At 37.3% G+C, this 19,880-nt stretch overlaps 1 protein-coding gene across 1 annotated transcript in view; it reads left to right on the top strand.

The window, feature by feature from the left end:
- Nucleotides 1-15,812: 15,812 nt before the first annotated feature.
- Nucleotides 15,813-19,880, top strand: part of CCHa2-R (CCHamide-2 receptor) — a 109,279-nt gene continuing 105,211 nt past the window's right edge. The window contains exon 1 of the mRNA XM_073988653.1: nucleotides 15,813-15,888. The gene's annotated coding sequence lies outside the window, so the exon portion shown is untranslated. The remainder of the gene's footprint in view (nucleotides 15,889-19,880) is intronic.

Here is a 19,880-nt window from a genome sequence, read left to right on the forward strand (position 1 = left end):
TCTTTCAGAAAGGGATTAAAGAAGCAACCTTTCTTTCAGAAAAGGACTAAAGAAGCAACCTTTCTTTCAGAAAAGGACTAAAGAAGCAACCTTTCTTTTAGAAATGGGCTATGAAGCACCCTATCTTTCAGAAACGGTTCATAGAAGCACCCTTACTTTCAGAAAGGGATTAAAGAAGCAACCTTTCTTTCAGAAAAGGACTAAAGAAGCAACCTTTCTTTCAGAAAAGGACTAAAGAAGAAACCTTTCTTTCAGAAAGGGGCTATAGAAGCTTCTCTTCTTTCAGAAGGGGGCTATAGAAGATCCCCTTCTTTCCGAAAGGGGCTATAGAAGCACCCTATCTTTCAGAAAGGGACTATAGAAGCACCCTTTGTTTTAGAAAGGGACTATAGAAGCACCCTTTGTTTCAGAAAGGGATTAAAGAAGCACCCCTTCATTCAGAAAGGGAATATAGAAGCTCCCCTTCTTTCAGAAAGGGACTATAGAAGCACCCTCTCTTTCAGAAAGGGACTATAGAAGCACCCTCTCTTTCAGAAAGGGTTCATAGAACCACCCTATCTTTCAGAAAGGGTTCATAGAAGCACCCTTTCTTTCAGAAAGGGACTAAAGAAGCAACCTTTCTCTTAGAAAGGGGCTATAGAAGCGCCCTTTCTTTAAGAAAGGGTTCATAGAAGCACCATTTCTTTAAGAAAGGGACTATAGAAGTACCCTTTCTTTCAGAAAGGGACTATAGAAGCGCCCCTTCTTTCAGAAAGGGACTATAGAAGCACCCCTTCTTTCAGAAAGGGATCATAGAAGTACCCTTTCTTTCAGAAAGGGGCTATAGAAGCTCCCCTTCTTTCCGAAAGGGGCTATAGAAGTACCCTTTCTTTCAGAAAGGGTTCATAGAAGCACAATTTCTTTAAGAAAGGGACTATAGAAGTAGCCTTTCTTTCAGAAAGGGGCTATAGAAGCTCCCCTTCTTTCCGAAAGGGGCTATAGAAGTACCCTTTCTTTCAGAAAGGGTTCATAGAAGCACAATTTCTTTAAGAAAGGGACTATAGAAGTACCCTTTCTTTCAGAAAGGGGCTATAGAAGCTCCCCTTCTTTCAGAAAGGGTTCATAGAAGCACAATTTCTTTCAGAAATGGACTAAAGAAGCACCCTTTCTTTCAGAAAGGGGCTATAGAAGCTCCCCTTCTTTCAGAAATTGACTATAGAAGCTCCCCTTCTTTCAGAAATTGACTACAGAAGCTCCCCTTCTTTCCGAAAGGGGCTATAGAAGTACCCTTTCTTTCAGAAAGGGGCTATAGAAGTACCCTTTCTTTCAGAAAGGGACTATAAAAGCACCCTTTCTTTTAGAAAGGGGCTATAGAAGCTACCCTTCTTTCAGAAAGGGACTATAGAAGCACCCCTTCTTTCAGAAAGGGTTCATAGAAGCACCATTTCTTTCAGAAAGGGGCTAAAGAGGCACCCTTTCTTTCAGAAAGGGACTATAGAAGTACCCTTTCTTTCAGAAAGGGTTCATAAAAGCACCATTTCTTTCAGAAAGGGTCAATAGAAGTACCCTTTCTTTCAGAAAGGGACTATAGAAGCTCCCCTTCTTTCAGAAAGGGACTATAGAAGTACCCTTTCTTTTAGAAAGGGACTACAGAAGCACCCTTTCTTTCAGAAAGGGTTCATAGAAGTACCATTTCTTTCAGAATGGGGCTATAGAAGCACGCTTTCTTTAAGAAAGGGGCTATAGAAGCTCCCCTTCTTTCAGAAAGGGACTATAGAAGCACGCTTTCTTTTAGAAAGCGGCTATAGAAGCACCCCTTCTTTCAGAAAGGGTTCATAGAAGCACCAATTCTTTCAGAAAGGGACTATAGAAGAACCATTTCTTTCAGAAAGGGACTGTAGAAGCACCCTTTCTTTCAGAAAGGGACTAAAGATGCACCCCTTCTTTCAGAAAGGGACTATAGAAGCACCCTTTCTTTCAGAAAGGGGGTATAGAAGCACCCCTTCTTTCAGAAAGGGTTCATAGAAGCACAATTTCTTTTAGAAAGGGATTATAGAAGCACCCTTTCTTTCAGAAAGGGACTAAAGAAGTACCCTTTCTTTCAGAAAGGGACTATAGAAGCACCCTTTCTTTTAGAAAGGGGCTATAGAAGCTCCCCTTCTTTTAGAAAGGGATTATAGAAGCACCCTTTCTTTCAGAACGGGGCTATTGAAGCACCTTTTTTTCAGAAAGGGACTATAGAAGCGCCCCTTCTTTCAGAAACGGTTCATAGAACCACCCCGTCTTTCAGAAAGGGTTCATAGAATCGCCCTATCTTTCAGAGAGGGTCTTAGGGAAGCACTCTTTCTTTCATAAAGAGACTATATAAGCACTCTTTCTTTGAGAAAGTGTCTATAGAAGCACTCTTTCTTTGAGAAAGTGTCTATAGAAGCACCCTTTCTTTCAGAAACAGACTATATAAGCACTCTTTCTTTGAGAAAGTGTATATAGAAACACCCTTTCTTTCAGAAAGGATCTATTGTAACATCCTTTCTCTCGAAAAGCGTCTTATACAAGCACCCTTTCTTTCAGGTCGTCATAAAGAAGGCCAGAAAGTCTTCTAATAGAAGACGAGAGAATATTCTTATTGGGGGATCTCTACAACGTCTTCTGATTGCAGATCTGCATACTGGTCTTCCGTTGGATATCTTTTAAACAAGTACTAATTTTATATCCCTCCTATTTGCTGTTCCATTACTTTTTCATTCTCTTCGTCTAATCTTCGCCTGAAGAATACAATAAATTTACACTTCAATTCCAAGTAAATAAATAGCAATGCGCCGATTTGTTTAGCTTGGCGTTAGCGGCGTTTTAATGCTCAACAAATACTTGGTCACTTGGCCGCGAACTCAAATATATCAATCAAAACTGAAGTGGTTGCCACTTGTTACACAAATGGCCAAAGTGGGGGGGTTGAAGAAAATCCTCATTTATCTGCAGAGCAGCTTTGGCGCTTTAATTGACACCTTGAAAAGGAGAGGTAAACAAAAAGCGTTTCAACAGCTATCACTGAGAAGAATTCGTAAACAAAATATTTATTTAAAATTAAGGCACACACTTCCACGAGCTGTACTGCCAACAGCTGCCTCTTGGAGCAGCTGTTAAAAGCAATTAATTACACATCACAACAACAATTTTGCAAAACTTAAAAAAAACAACTTTCAGCATTTCTGTTGGAAAAACGAAATCTCACATTTATTAACATTCTTTGGCGAAATTAAGGAAATAGTTGAGTTGAGATCTTTCACTTATTTGTCACTCAAAAAAGTTTTTTTTATGACAGCTTTTCTGCTTTTGCCACATTTCTGCTTTCTGATGAATGATAAGAGCTGTTGAATTGTATGCAAGGGGGTGGGGGCGGAGAGGCAAGTGTAAGTTATAACTGGCAAATTATGCAGAGGACAGACAAAATATGAAAAGCAGCAACAACTACAACAGTGAAGTGATAAAATCGTGTCATGCATTAATTGAAAACATTAGAAAAGGAAATGGCAGGGCAAGCCAAAAAGGAGAGCCACTATCAAAATGCTACTTATCAAAAATAAGGTTAAATTTCATGAAAAAAGGTAATGAATGTTCAGGTTGAGATGAAACTTTTTAAATAAAAAAATCATTTGAATTCCAAATGGTTTGGGGTAAATTGGGGCGGGTAAAAAGGGCTGCTGACTAAGTAGTAGCAAAATTATGTTAATGAAATGAAGCAAAGTAAAATGTGTTTCCGTGTTAAAGTAAGTTCGGTATTTGCGGTATTCGTGGTTGTTTTCACTTGACATCCTTATGCAAATTGTAAATACTTCTAGAATTGGGGAAAGGTGTATTACGCTCAGAAAGTGAGACCGGAAGACTGACCTCAGACAATAGACATTTTTGTGGTCATTTAGTATTTCATCCTTGGTACGGAAACTATCACGGAATTCTAACGAGTGTTGTGGCGGTTAGTAAATTTACAATCCACCTTCCACTCCATACTTGTTTGTTGTCTCACTCCACCTTCCGGTGTGGTTCCACTCTACCTTAGGATGTTGTTCCACTAGTTAGTACCCCTAGCATGTTTTAGTATTTCATCCTTGGTACGAAAACTATCACGGAATTCTAAGGAGTGTTTTGGTGGTTAGGAAATTTACATTCTGTCTCCAATCCATACTTGTTTGTTGTCCCACTCCACCTTTCGGTATTATTCCACTCTACCTTAGGATGTTATTCCACTAGTTAGTACCCCTAGCATGTTTTAGAGGCTAGATCATAGCATTTGTTCTAACGAACAACCATAACACGAAACCGGAGCTCCCGAAAAAACTGCAAACACTGGTTTTCGGAACAATCATAAAACGGAAACTGGACATCTGCAACACAATCACCAATCTTTAAATCACCTACATTCAAATATCGAGTTTTCGATCATCGACAAACCAGAACAACCCATCGGATTCCCCATCAGCTTCAAATCGCCCACATCTAAGTATCAAGTTTCCGATCATCGACAAACCCGTACAATAAATCCTCGAGTTCCTGATCAACTTTAAATCGCCTACAGCAAAACATTGAATCATGGAGTCCGATCGCCTACATTTGAAAAATCTAATCATCGTGTGACCGATCATCTTGGTATCGCCTGCATCCGATCTTCTGGTCATCGGCATTGAGAGCCCTCGTTGTTGTTGTAATAATTGTATGTTCACTTTCCTACTCTGGCTCTATCTGCTGGCCTAGAAATGTGACTGCTTCGATTGGTTGTAACCACAAAGCTACTGGAATTAGTTCAGTAGGTTTGGCAGGGCAGTTGAAAATCTGTAATGTCTCGTGCGTGTCTGTTCGGCATGCCTGGCAGATGTTTTGCACGGTGTCATCAATCCTTGTCCTACATGAATTTAGACGGCTGCACCATCCCGAAGTAGTTGAGCCAATACTAATCTGGTTGGTTGTGTCAGATGGTGTTCCTCAGCTGCTATAAATGTGGAATGTATTTCGAGGACCTCATGCACACGATAGTTGTTTATGGTATCTGCGACTTCATCTTTGTAATGCTACCCAAATCCACTTGAAAGGTTTGTTGATCTGGGGGTTCCATCTTATAACGTTGAACCTTTTTTTAGATCATAAAAATCCGCCCAGATATGCGAGTGTGGGGGACTGCTATCCACATACGGTGATTGGGAAGACTCTCATGGTAACAACCGAGCTAATGCTACAACGAGAGTATGTCATTGTGTTGCCGCACTGGAAGAATCTTCGACTACTCAGGCAGATGGTCCACTGATGACATGAGGAGTCGCCCTTTTGCAGTAGTCAGGGCGGGGTTTTGACAGGTTAGAATATTATTCCAGCGCTATGCACTCGTGTTCGCGATCCTCATCGGCTCTGCATAGCTTAGCGATCAATCGCCTTTTATGAGGTCAACAAGGTTTATTTGTCTGCACCCAAGTGTTGCAGGCCAGGGACTTGTTCCCACATCTCAACTTGTCGTAGATAGCTGTGATATGCATTGGTGTCGAATGTTACCCCTACAACCTTGGGGTAGCTAGTGGTAGGAATTCTGCTACATTTTCGACCTGGACATTTAACTCTGTGCTCATCTCTGGATTCCGTGTGGTGAACGGATTGGCCGCAGACGAAGTTGCGAATAATTGCATATTCCTCGCGCAAAAAAAGTTGTTAAGATCGATCAAAAGCAAGTTCAGCCTTTCATGAATGACATTAGGGAAGGTATCCGAAGTACAATCATTCGTATTTGGTAACGATCTCAATGTCGATTGAAAGGGATGGAATACAGAAAAGGTAGAGGTGAAACAGTTCCGGAGAAATCACCCCGCCTTAGGGAACTCCCTGTTTCACTCTACGGGGCTACGACTTCCTGTTCCTGAATTCCACATACGACAGGGGTTCAGATATATAATTGATTTTTCAACGTGTTTATCTCGGCCGGAGGGTAGTCAGCTCGATGTCCTCAAACAGCGTGGTGTGCTTGACCGTATCAAAGGCTTTTGTTAAGTCAAATGCCACCCACACTGTGGCATCGGTGTGTTCTGGTTGAGTCCTCGGCTAATATGTGTGGTGATGGATGGCGTGCCGCGCTGTTGTGGAAATGTGGTCTGTACAGAACTCATGCTGATGATCGGCAACTGGATAGCTTTTTCTGATGCTCGGGAGGAATAAAGCCTCAAGAGTCTTTTCTACAGGAGACAAATTTGAATTCGATTTCGGTACGATTCACCATTGCTGGCATCCTTGCCTGACTAAGCAGCGATACGACCCTGACTATTTTCCTGACTTCGACAGCTGAAGAACTTTGGTGAGAAATTCAACTCCCGACCCTTCCAGCCGTTTCAGTGTTATCATGGGGACTCCGGGCTTCTGTAGAGGAAGTACCTTGCCCACTTTGCAGACTACGGACTCGAAAGTGGTGGCTAATAACAACTGGAGGTCTTGGTGAAAAACTCAACTCCCGGCCCTTCCAGCTGTGTCGGCATTACCATGAAGACTCCGGGGCCCACGCTTTGGATGACTTTGAGTTCTTTATGACATTTGCAACATCATCCCTTGTAAATTGGGGTGATACCTCTTCCGCAGGAGGGGATTTAATACGACGCAGTAATTTTCTCTTTGCTCTGTCACTCCTGGTGTAAAATTCTCGACAGATAGGTGGGCAATAAAAATTATTTTAATAATCCACGCCTAAAGACCCATGGGTGGGCAACAAAAATAATTAAAAAAACCCCTGCATAAAGGCCCATGGGTGGGCAACAAAAATAATTAAAAAAACCCCTGCATAAAGGCCCATAGTTCGGCAATAAAAAATAAAATAAAATTATTTTAAAAATCCCCGCATAAAAATTATTTAAAAAATCCACGCCCAAAAGCCCGTAGGTTGCAATAAAAATTATTTAAAAATCCACGCCCAAAAGCCCATAGGTGGGCAATAAAAATTATTTAAAAATCCACGCCCAAAAGCCCATAGGTGGGCAATAAAAATTATTTAAAAATCCACGCCCAAAAGCCCATAGGTGGGCAATAAAAATTATTTAAAAATCCACGCCCAAAAGCCCATAGGTGGGCAATAAAAATTATTTAAAAATCCACGCCCAAAAGCCCATAGGTGGGCAATAAAAATTATTTAAAAATCCACGCCCAAAAGCCCATAGGTGGGCAATAAAAATTATTTAAAAAATCCACGCCCAAAGGTCCATAGGTGGGCAATAAAAATTATTTAAAAAATCCACGCCCAAAGGCCCATAGGTGGGCAATAAAAATTATTTAAAAAATCCACGCCCAAAGGCCCATAGGTGGGCAATAAAAATTATTTAAAAAATCCAAGCCCAAAGGCCCATAGGTGGACAATAAAAATTATTTTAAAAATCCACGCCCAAAGGCCCATAGGTGGACAATAAAAATTATTTTAAAAATCCACGCCCAAAGGCCCATAGGTGGGCAATAAAAATTATTTAAAAAATCCACGCCTAAAGGTCCGCGGGTGGGTAATAAAAATTATTTAAAAAATTCAGGCCCAAAGGCCCATAGGTGGGCAATAAAAATTATTTAAAAAATCCGCGCCCAAAGGCCTATAGGTGGGCAATAAAAATTATTTAATAATCCACGCCTAAAGACCCATAGGTGGGCAATAAAAATTATTTAAAAAATCCACGCCCAAAGGCCCATAGAGTTATGTTTATGAGTTCGAAATGAAACACATTATTTTATTATTATTCAAAATTTTATTAATATTATAATTATTGTATTAATTACGGATGAAGCCTTAATATCCAACTCGTAATTATTTAAACAATATCTTCAAATGAGATCCAAATCTGAACTAAGACCTTATTTCTAAAACATCTTCTTTTATAATATGTAGTAATAAATAGTAATAACAATAGAGAATCAATCTTGGAGCAAATTGAGGAGCATGATAATTAATATATTGGAGAGAGAGAGAGAGTTTATATATAACAGTAAGTTTGAAGAGAGATAGAATTAAATGGAGAACTAAAAACTAGAGAGTGTTTATGTATAACAGTAAGTTTGAAAGAGAGTTAGACTTAGAATGAAGAATTATAAATTTAGAGTGTTGAAAAACAAATAAGAGAATAATATAATATAAAACTAGGATGAAGTGGGGAAAGTTACAGTGGTGGCCATGAATATAACTATAGGTGGGCAATAAAAATTATTTAAAAAATCCACGTCCAAAGGCCCATAGGAGGGCAATAAAAATTATTTAAAAAATCCACGCCCAAAGGTCCATAGGTGGGCAATAAAAATTATTTAAAAAATCCAGGCCTAAAGGCCCGCTTGTGGGTAATAAAAATGATTTAAAAAATCCAGGCCCAAAGGCCCATAGGTGAGCAATAAAAATCATTAAAAAAAATCCAGGCCCGAAGGCCCATAGGTGGGCAATAAAAATTATTTAAAAAATCCACGCTCAACGGCCCATATGTGGGCAATAAAAATTATTTAAAAAATCCACGCCCAAAGGCCCATAGGTGGGCAATAAAAATTATTTAAAAAATCCACGCCCAAAGGCCCATAGGTGGGCAATAAAAATTATTTAAAAAATCCAGGCCCAAAGGCCCATAGGTGGGCAATAAAAATTATTTAAAAAATCCAGGCCTAAAGGCCCGCTTGTGGGTAATAAAAATGATTTAAAAAATCCAGGCCCAAAGGCCCATAGGTGAGCAATAAAAATCATTTAAAAATCCAGGCCCAAAGGCCCATAGGTGGGCAATAAAAATTATTTAAAAAATCCACGCTCAACGGCCCATAGGTGGGCAATAAAAATTATTTAAAAAATCCACGCCCAAAGGCCCATAGGTGGGCAATAAAAATTATTTAAAAAATCCACGCCCAAAGGCCCATAGGTGGGCAATAAAATTATTTAAAAAATCCACGCCCAAAGGCCCATAGGTGGGTAATAAAAATTATTTAAAAAATCCACGCCACAGCCAAGAGCAACCACTGAGTTTCACCTACATATATGGTACATATATTACACCTCACCTGCAGCTTGAGCGTGGTAGATGCTGATGTGACACAGTCAGCCCATCCATATTGGTGCTGGGTTTTTCTCCGTCCCGACACAGACCAAATGAATTCGGAGCATGGATTCCGGATTATGCTGCTTCCAGTACAGAAAAACGCTCGCAGAAGCACGAATGTTGTATGAAACGCATTGCGGCCGTGGGATTGTTTTTGTTTGACATGTCTCCTTTATAGGTTTGGATCCGCGCATCACTTTTGCCAAAAAAAAATATTATTTTCTCTGGCTCATATTTTCGAAACCATTTGGAATGTATTTCTTTCTTAATTAATATGTCATTTGGGAATCTATTTCTGAATATATGAGGGCATCTTCTTCTTCATACTTTTCTTCGGTAATAAGACAAACGGAGGCAAAGTCACACAATTAGGACATTAGTCAAAGTGAATATTTCCCAAAAAAGAGAAAAACAAATGAAAAATTACTCTCCATAGATCTCAAGCAATATTACTGTGCTCCCGTAGTGGTTAATGTATTCCCCACTTAAATCGAAAAAGTGAACATTTCACAAAAATTATGTTTGAAAGGAAAAAACAAAGACAAAAAAAGAACAACACCAAAACATTTGCAAGTGCAAAAATCATGATAAGCAGGAGTTAAGAACGTCGAAACGAACGTCATTTACATTTAAAATATGTGAATTCTTAATAAGCTTTCACACGTTTTGTTTTACCATGGCTTTGTGGTTGTTGTTTTTTCGTTATTTGCGGTAAATTTCCTTTAGCAAGGGACCATAACAAATGCGTGGTCTTTTAGTCTTTTTTGTTGTTATTTTTTTTTTTTTTTTGCATAAATAAATCATACTTATCCTGGCATATGGACGTTGTTGCCAAAGTCATGGTAGATTTGGAATAAGTTAGATTCCTCTTCTCTTCGTTTGAGGAGGGTCATGAATTTTTATTGCCATTTGTCGTTGGAAAACATAATCATTGACCTTTTGGTTATGAAATACAATTTTTTTCTTCTTTTGTTATTTTCAGTGGAAATTTACATTTTCTTTTATTTTTGGATACCTAAGATATGAAAAAATAAAACTGCTTAAAGTGTTGGCGTTTTTTCTTTTTTTGTTAGCTCCAATCAAATATGAATCATAAATTGTTCTCAGAATTTTATTTGTGAAAAAAATCCATTTAAATTCCATTAACTTGGGTAATCATAAGTATTAAAATTTCTTATTTTGATTTGCTATTTTATTTTTAGAAGAGCCATTCAGCAAAGTTGTTTACAAAATAATCAACAATTTTTATAAAAGCGCGTGTGTTTTTTGTTGTTCATTTGCTGCGAGTAGACAATGAAAGTCAAATTATGTATGAAGTGGGAATCGGCAAATCGTGGCACATAGCTTTTCAAGAAAATATTTTTAAAACATTGCCCTTCGATAGGCTCTTAGGCGTGGATTTTTTAAATAATTTTTATTGCACACCTATGGGCCCTTAGGCGTGGATTATTTAAATAATTTTTATTGCCCACCTATGGGCCTTTGGGCGTGGATTTTATAAATAATTTTTATTGCCCACCTATGGGCCTTTGGGCGTGGATTTTATAAATAATTTTTATTGCCCACCTATGGGCCTTTGGGCTTGGATTTTATAAATAATTTTTATTGCCCACCTATGGGCCTTTGGGCGTGGATTTTATAAATAATTTTTATTGCCCACCTATGGGCCTTTGGGCGTGGATTTTATAAATAATTTTTATTGCCCACCTATGGGCCTTTGGGCGTGGATTTTATAAATAATTTTTATTGCCCACCTATGGGCCTTTGGGCGTGGATTTTATAAATAATTTTTATTGCCCACCTATGGGCCTTTGGGCGTGGATTTTATAAATAATTTTTATTGCCCACCTATGGGCCTTTGGGCGTGGATTTTATAAATAATTTTTATTGCCCACCTATGGGCCTTTGGGCGTGGATTTTATAAATAATTTTTATTGCCCACCTATGGGCCTTTGGGCGTGGATTTTATAAATAATTTTTATTGCCCACCTATGGGCCTTTGGGCGTGGATTTTATAAATAATTTTTATTGCCCACCTATGGGCCTTTGGGCGTGGATTTTATAAATAATTTTTATTCCCCACCTATGGGCCTTTGGGCGTGGATTTTATAAATAATTTTTATTGCCCACCTATGGGCCTTTGGGCGTGGATTTTATAAATAATTTTTATTGCCCACCTATGGGCCTTTGGGCGTGGATTTTATAAATAATTTTTATTGCCCACCTATGGGCCTTTGGGCGTGGATTTTATAAATAATTTTTATTGCCCACCTATGGGCCTTTGGGCGTGGATTTTATAAATAATTTTTATTGCCCACCTATGGGCCTTTGGGCGTGGATTTTATAAATAATTTTTATTGCCCACCTATGGGCCTTTGGGCGTGGATTTTATAAATAATTTTTATTGCCCACCTATGGGCCTTTGGGCGTGGATTTTATAAATAATTTTTATTGCCCACCTATGGGCCTTTGGGCGTGGATTTTATAAATAATTTTTATTGCCCACCTATGGGCCTTTGGGCGTGGATTTTATAAATAATTTTTATTGCCCACCTATGGGCCTTTGGGCGTGGATTTTATAAATAATTTTTATTGCCCACCTATGGGCCTTTGGGCGTGGATTTTATAAATAATTTTTATTGCCCACCTATGGGCCTTTGGGCGTGGATTTTTTAAATAATTTTTATTATCCACCTATGGGCCTTTGGGCGTGGATTTTTTAAATAATTTTTATTACCCACCTATGGGCCTTTGGGCGTGGATTTTTTAAATAATTTTTATTACCCACCTATGGGCCTTTGGGCGTGGATTTTTTAAATAATTTTTATTACCCACCTATGGGCCTTTGGGCGTGGATTTTTTAAATAATTTTTATTACCCACCTATGGGCCTTTGGGCGTGGATTTTTTAAATAATTTTTATTACCCACCTATGGGCCTTTGGGCGTGGATTTTTTAAATAATTTTTATTACCCACCTATGGGCCTTTGGGCGTGGATTTTTTAAATAATTTTTATTACCCACCTATGGGCCTTTGGGCGTGGATTTTTTAAATAATTTTTATTGCCCACCTATGGGCCTTTGGGCGTGGATTTTTTAAATAATTTTTATTACCCACCTATGGGCCTTTGGGCGTGGATTTTTTAAATAATTTTTATTACCCACCTATGGGCCTTTGGGCGTGGATTTTTTAAATAATTTTTATTACCCACCTATGGGCCTTTGGGCGTGGATTTTTTAAATAATTTTTATTACCCACCTATGGGCCTTTGGGCGTGGATTTTTTAAATAATTTTTATTACCCATTTATGGGCCTTTGGGCGTGGATTTTTTAAATAATTTTTATTACCCACCTATGGGCCTTTGGGCGTGGATTTTTTAAATAATTTTTATTACCCACCTATGGGCCTTTGGGCGTGGATTTTTTAAATAATTTTTATTACCCACCTATGGGCCTTTGGGCGTGGATTTTTTAAATAATTTTTATTACCCACCTATGGGCCTTTGGGCGTGGATTTTTTAAATAATTTTTATTACCCACCTATGGGCCTTTGGGCGTGGATTTTTTAAATAATTTTTATTACCCACCTATGGGCCTTTGGGCGTGGATTTTTTAAATAATTTTTATTACCCACCTATGGGCCTTTGGGCGTGGATTTTTTAAATAATTTTTATTACCCACCTATGGGCCTTTGGGCGTGGATTTTTTAAATAATTTTTATTACCCACCTATGGGCCTTTGGGCGTGGATTTTTTAAATAATTTTTATTACCCACCTATGGGCCTTTGGGCGTGGATTTTTTAAATAATTTTTATTACCCACCTATGGGCCTTTGGGCGTGGATTTTTTAAATAATTTTTATTACCCACCTATGGGCCTTTGGGCGTGGATTTTTTAAATAATTTTTATTACCCACCTATGGGCCTTTGGGCGTGGATTTTTTAAATAATTTTTATTACCCACCTATGGGCCTTTGGGCGTGGATTTTTTAAATAATTTTTATTACCCACCTATGGGCCTTTGGGCGTGGATTTTTTAAATAATTTTTATTACCCACCTATGGGCCTTTGGGCCAATTTTAATGAAATTTTGAATGTTTGACTGAATTCGGTCTACAAATAAGTGTGCCAAATTATAGCGAAATCGGTTCAGATTTAAATATAGCTCCCATATACATTTTCCCCCGATTTCACGTATTTGCTGCACCAAACACGCTATATAAGTCCGATTTCGATGAAATTTGGAATGTGTGACTGAATTCGGTCTAAAAATAAATGTGCCAAATTATATCGAAATCGGTTCAGATTTGGATATAGCTCCCATATATATTTTCGGCCGATTTCACGTATTTGCTGCACCAAACTCGCTATATAAGTCCGATTTCAATGACATTTGGAATGTGTGACTGAATTCGGTCTACAAATAAGTGTGCCAAATTATCGGTTCAGATTTGGATATAGCTCCCATATATATTTTCGCCCGATTACACGTATTTGTGTAGGGTATAATATAGTCGGACCACCTATGGGCCTTTGGGCGTGGATTTTTTAAATAATTTTTATTGCCCACCTGTGGGCCTTTGGGCGTGGATTTTTTAAATAATTTTTATTGCCCACCTATGGGCCTGTGGGCGTGGATTTTTTAAATAATTTTTATTGCCCACCCATGGGCCTTTGGGCGTGGATTTTTTAAATAATTTTTATTGCCCACCTATGGGCCTTTGGGCGTGGATTTTTTAAATAATTTTTATTGCCCACCTATGGGCCTTTGGGCGTGGATTTTTTAAATAATTTTTATTGCCCACCTATGGGCCTTTGGGCGTGGATTTTTTAAATAATTTTTATTGCCCACCTATGGGCTTTAGGCGAGGATTTTTTAAATAATTTTTATTGCCCACCTATGGGCTTTATGCGTGGATTTTTTTAAATAATTTTTATTGCCCACCAATCCGCCTTTGGGCGTGGATTTTTTTAAATAATTTTTATTGCCCACCAATCCGCCTTTGGGCGTAGATTTTTTAAATAATTTTTATTGCCCACCTATGGGCCTTTGGGCGTGGATTTTGCAAATAATTTTTATTGCCCACCTATGGGCTTTAGGCGTGGATTTTTTTAAATAATTTTTATTGCCCACCTATGGGCCTTTGGGCGTGGATTTTTTAAATAATTTTTATTGCCCACCTATGGGCCTTTAATATTTCTGTTTTTAATATTTCTGCCTAGTGATAGAACGGCATCCATCATCATCTGTCTGCCTACATGCTCCTTGAAAGACTTGTGGGCCGATTCCGTACAGCGAGGCGAGTCATGTCGCGTCGTCTATCGTCTCTGCGACAAAATTTAAAAAATGCACTACGTACAGCGATAGAAAATAATCGTCGATAACAAGTTATTTTTATTTTATTTTTATTCGTTAGTAAAAATGTACGGCGACAGCTAATTTGTTGTCGCCGGAAAATGAACATTTCGGCGACAAAATTTGACGACGTCAGGCGATATTGCCATACGTAATGGAAAAATTGCAACTGGCAACGCGACCCGACTCGCCTCGCTGTACGGAATCGGCCCATTGATTCAAATGTATTCCATTTAAAATGTAATAGAATCAAAAATATAATGCTGCCTATTGTAAATAATATTAATATAATTTAATAATATATTTCAAGTAAAGTAATTTCAATAAACAAATACGAAGAACACTTTACCCGTCTCTCTTCGCCTCTCTCACGACGACTGTAAACAAATACGGCTATTAAAATCATAGCACGTGTTCTATGGCAGTTCATTTATTTCTATAAATGTATTTAATGTAAAAGTGTGTGTGTGGGTTTGGACCACCAACACTCATTCATCTTAAAACAAGACTAACAACAAGAATTTCCCTCCACGACAACATAGTTTCGTATTTTGGCGCCACTTTTGTTTGGCTGGAGTCTAGAAAATGGTTAGTGAATGAATTACTCCTTCTTGGCGAGGGAGTATGAATGGATGTATCGTTGGGTAAATGTTGATTTTGGCCAAAGCAGCAATAACATACCCGCAACAGGTCGTTGTGGATATGGATAAAATCATGGAGTTTTTTTTTGTTTGGAAGGCATGCGTATTACATTTTTTATACTTGGCATCCACAATTCATTGATGCTGCCACTGGAGCCAACGTTTGCTGCTGCTGCCTTTTTTGCTGCCAGCTGCCAAATGGAAATCTTAACAACCAAAATGTTGTTGAAAAGAACAAACGGAACTACCAACAAACGGAGGCTAACCACAGTTAGTCCTTTGCGCGCTTTTCAAATGATCACAACATAAAAGCGGTTGAAAATTCGGACATACAGTGGGAAAAAAGTGAAATCAATCAAACTGAGGAATATTAATAAAACCAAAAAAGTGTTTGCAGTCTTTAACAAAACATATTTAGATAGAGGAAAAATATTAAAAGAAAAAAAAAAAAACCAAAAAATCATTTATCATTCCTTTTAAGTGTTCTTAGTGTTGTGCACTCTCTCCCTCTCTACTTGTTCCTCTTCCATTGAATGTGGGATAATATTGGCTTAAAGTGTAAAAATATCAAAAAATTTTTTGAATTATTAATCATTTGCCCCAAGGGCCCGGCGTTATTCATTTATCACATGAATTGTTTAAATGTAACAACACGTTTATGTGTGAAATATTGTTGTTAATATACAGATGTGTGTGCAAATAAATATATGATTGTTTGTTTGTGTGTGTGCACACATACATATCATTGCATGTGTGAAGTTATTTAATGCATGAAAGAAAACCATAATTAAGGAAACTCTTCAATTATTATTGCAATTCCAAGGCAACAAAAAAATACAAAAAAGGTAAGTACTCAACCGTTTAAATAATAATCCTGTGGCCGGAATAGGCAATGTTAGTAACTACATACATACATTCATTCATCGTTGTTATCTGGATTAATTATTTCCAGCAGGGGCATAATGCAAGCATTAGATGTTCTCCAAACGAAGTGAATTTGAGTAAAAAATTTAATTTCGTTCGACAAATTCGTTCGAATGCGAGAATTAGGCTCAGGTTTATTTGAACAAGAATTTCCGATAATTTTCTTTCATACATTAATGTTCAATATAATGTTTTTTGTGCTATTAGCGATTTCTATTGTCAGCGATAGAAACACATTGAAGACTCGTTAAAGAAAAATAAACATTTTTTGGGGTATTCACTTTAACAAATAATTTTTCTATTTTGGGACACCCTAATACTTGAGAACCGGAAATATGTTATTACAGGTAATTCTGCAGAAAATTGTGATTTAACCTTATAAAGTACCGATATCAAATTTCTTTATTGGGTGATTTTCTGAACTCTGAGTTCATTATTAAAACTCATTGGGTTCGAACATGTGGTTAAAATCTGTCGAAATAAATCGAGATATAAATTATATGGGAGTATAAAAAAACATTGGACCCATTGATAAAAATTTCAGTTCGATATATTATCTAGAAATATTTTTGTCACACCTTCTTATGTAAGTGCCACCACTGTGCAATGCAATCTACACGGATAAAATCCAAACTCTTTGATATTTATTAAAAGGACTTCGCTTGGAACTTTCGTAGCATTGCCAAGGAAAATATGGAGAATAAAAATATATCACTATAATAGAGACCACAAAGACTACGTTCATTAAAAAAACATAAATATTGGGATTTATAGGGGCCCAAATCTCGCTTAAAACCACAAGGACTACCTGCTACTACAGATTCAATATGCTCCGACGCGTTATTGAAATTTTAGATAACTGGCCTTCAACTCGATTGAACCGCAACAATGTTTTTAGAAGAGGCACTTGAAGGACATATTCCATTTTAGAACTTTGAATTCTCTCTTTTCGATTGTTTACATCGTTGTAAAAATTTTCAAAATTTTTTTGGAACAACCCTTAAACTTCACTTCAAAGACAAATTTTAAGTTTTTGTAAGGAATGTGACAAAAATAGTACATTTTCGAACCTTTTTTAAGTTTGGACGATATATTATGATTTGGAAAGGTTGAGCCACTGTTAGTCGATCTTTTTGTTAGTTATAGTATCCACCCACCAGCCACCTAATTAGACAGAAGGCGGACCGGGGGTCTTGGTACTTTTTTATACCCTCAGCCTTTAGGCTAGAAAGGGTATATCACCAATATTTTTGAAAATTTAACATAGCTGAAGCCAAGGTTTACCCTTTTAGAATACGCGACTTGTGGTTCTATATTATACAAATTAAATGTTTTTGGATAAAATGAAATGTTTTTGGACACGGCAAAAAATATTGCCCCTAAAAGATAATTTGCATGGAAGCTGTGGCTATATTTATGTTAAAAAATGGGTAAAAATGGGTTGAAGCCACCATGTCTTTTTTTGTTTTTTCTCGATTTGTGAGTAAACCACACTTCTCTCGATTTTCCTGTCAAAGTAAAAGTAGAAGCAAACTAAATAAGGATAATCTCACTAATGTATTACTTTTCAAAATTTTAAGTGCTTCTACCATTAAATGATGTTGACATTTTGAAGCCAGATTTACAGTGTTTTTTGAAATTTTCTTCTAATTTCATTCCGCAAACAGGTTTTTCAAAAAATCATATATAGGATTGTAGTACTTGCGATTCTGAGTTATTTAATACGTATATTGTAAATGTAGTCTGCACAGCTTCATAGTAATCTACATCCAAATGCGGAAGTTTTGTGTGAACATTTTTGTAAAAAACATATTTTTCGGGGCTAATTTTTACAATTGTCATTCGATTTGCTCGTACTTGATTGCACATTTTAGTTTTTTACGTTCCGGATCTAATCATTCCCCGTGAAAATCCGTCTACAAAAACGCGAGTTACAGGAACGTCCAAAGTAGAAAAATCACCTAAAATTGTTTTTGGAAATATCGCGTAATTTATCGCGTTTTCTGCGGTTCGTTTCCACTGCAATGAAACAACTAATACAGCATCTTCGTTTTAGCGGAAACAGAGATTTGAAAACTTCACTGATAAGGGAGCTACATTCATTTTATCCCAAAAAATAGTGTGTGATGCTACATCCACGGTTCTTAATTGATCGCCTTGAAATAGATATATATCGATGTAGATTTTCATGGTGGACATTGAAATCGGATGCGGACAAAAATTGTATGCACTTTGCGCAAATTTGCGATATTTTATAGGTATTTTAATGCTAATATGCAGCTGATGCTACATCTTATCCTCCAAATTAAATTTCGAAAAATATATACAAATTAACAGATATGGTCTTGCTGTACATGAAAATCACATGCGGACAAAATGATTTTGATAATTACTCGATTTACACGTATTTTAAAATGCATACAAATAAAAATGGGTTATTTGACCTCTATTTCCATTTCAGAAGCTTTGACATATATCCTCATCAACGCAATTAGCTTCCCTAATGGGAAGGCTTTAATATGAATGTCAATAAAGCAAAATCCGTCTATTTTGTTGGGAGATTTAAGCAAAATGAAGGAAGTATTCCTATAAATGTTTACAATATTTTCCACTACATAATGCATGTGAAAAAATATTTTTTCAAACAAAAAATAATTTTTTCTGACCATAATATGTACTTATTTCGGCTGTAACGTCCAAACTATAACACCAATCTGTATGACTGTAGTCTCATTTGATTCGCCGTGAAGTTTTAATCCAAAACAAATTTTTATGTAATTTTATGACCACTAAATGGGCCTTAATTTTGAAAAAAGTTGACTTATATTCAATAATTTATCAATTTTATGTACATTCCGCTAATTCTGTGTAACATTTTGCAGGTATTATGCAATCTACTCGCTGAAGTCATTTCGAGAGAACTTTTTTCCAACAATTGTGCTCATTAAAATAATTACCGTTTTTATAATATTTTCTTTCTTAAAAAGCGAAATAAAAGCGCCATAACTTTTGTCCAACAAAACATCCAAAAATTGGCTCGCGACCAGATTCGTACTGGGAATTTTTTTCTTGACCTACATATCAAAAATCGTTGATGTAGCGCGAAAAAAATTTATCATTTTTTTCTGAAATGGAATATGAAATAATTGACAATATTCGTGATATACACTTTCATACGGGCAAAATGTGCCTCATCGAAATAATGGTTTTAGACCCCAAGTATGTTTGGACGAAATGTGTTTCAGATAATTTGGAGTTGATTTAGCAATGTCCGTCCATCTGCCTGGCTGGCTGGTGCGCACGATAACTCTCGAACGGATGAACCGATTCGGTTCAAATTTTGGCTTTCGTAATATTTTGTCCAAACTTAGTTTAAGTTCGAAGATGAGCTATATCGGTCCACTCCTTCCGGTACCTCCCCCACAGAAGTTCCAAAATGTTCGGAAAATTTGTGGGCACGATAACTGTTGAAGGGAATAACCGAAATTTATACCAGATGAGGTTCCAATATGGACTCAATCGGCCCACCCCTTCGGGTACCTCCCACACAAAATTTCGGATAAGTTCAGTTTAGGACCTGCTCTCGAATCGATTTGATTTTTGTTGCAACAACTTGTATTCACTTCCCCCATACAACGGTACAAGTTTCATCAGGGGCAAGTCCATACTTCCTGAGAAAATGGCCGGACAGATGCAAAAAACACCCATGACACCTTGTATAGTGGTTGGAGCGCACGATACCTCTCGAACGGATCTGTCGATTCGGTCCAAAATTTGGCCTTCGTAATATTTTATCAAAACATAGTTTAAATTCGAAGAATTTCTACCAGACTTCGATGAGGTTCCAACATGGACTCAATCCGTCCACTCCTTCAGGTACCTCCCCCACAAAACTTCAAAAATGTTTTGCCCA

This window comes from Musca autumnalis, unplaced genomic scaffold, assembly GCF_047663935.1.
Source record: "Musca autumnalis isolate F117 unplaced genomic scaffold, ASM4766393v1 scaffold_5, whole genome shotgun sequence".
Classification (NCBI taxonomy): domain Eukaryota; kingdom Metazoa; phylum Arthropoda; class Insecta; order Diptera; family Muscidae; genus Musca; species Musca autumnalis.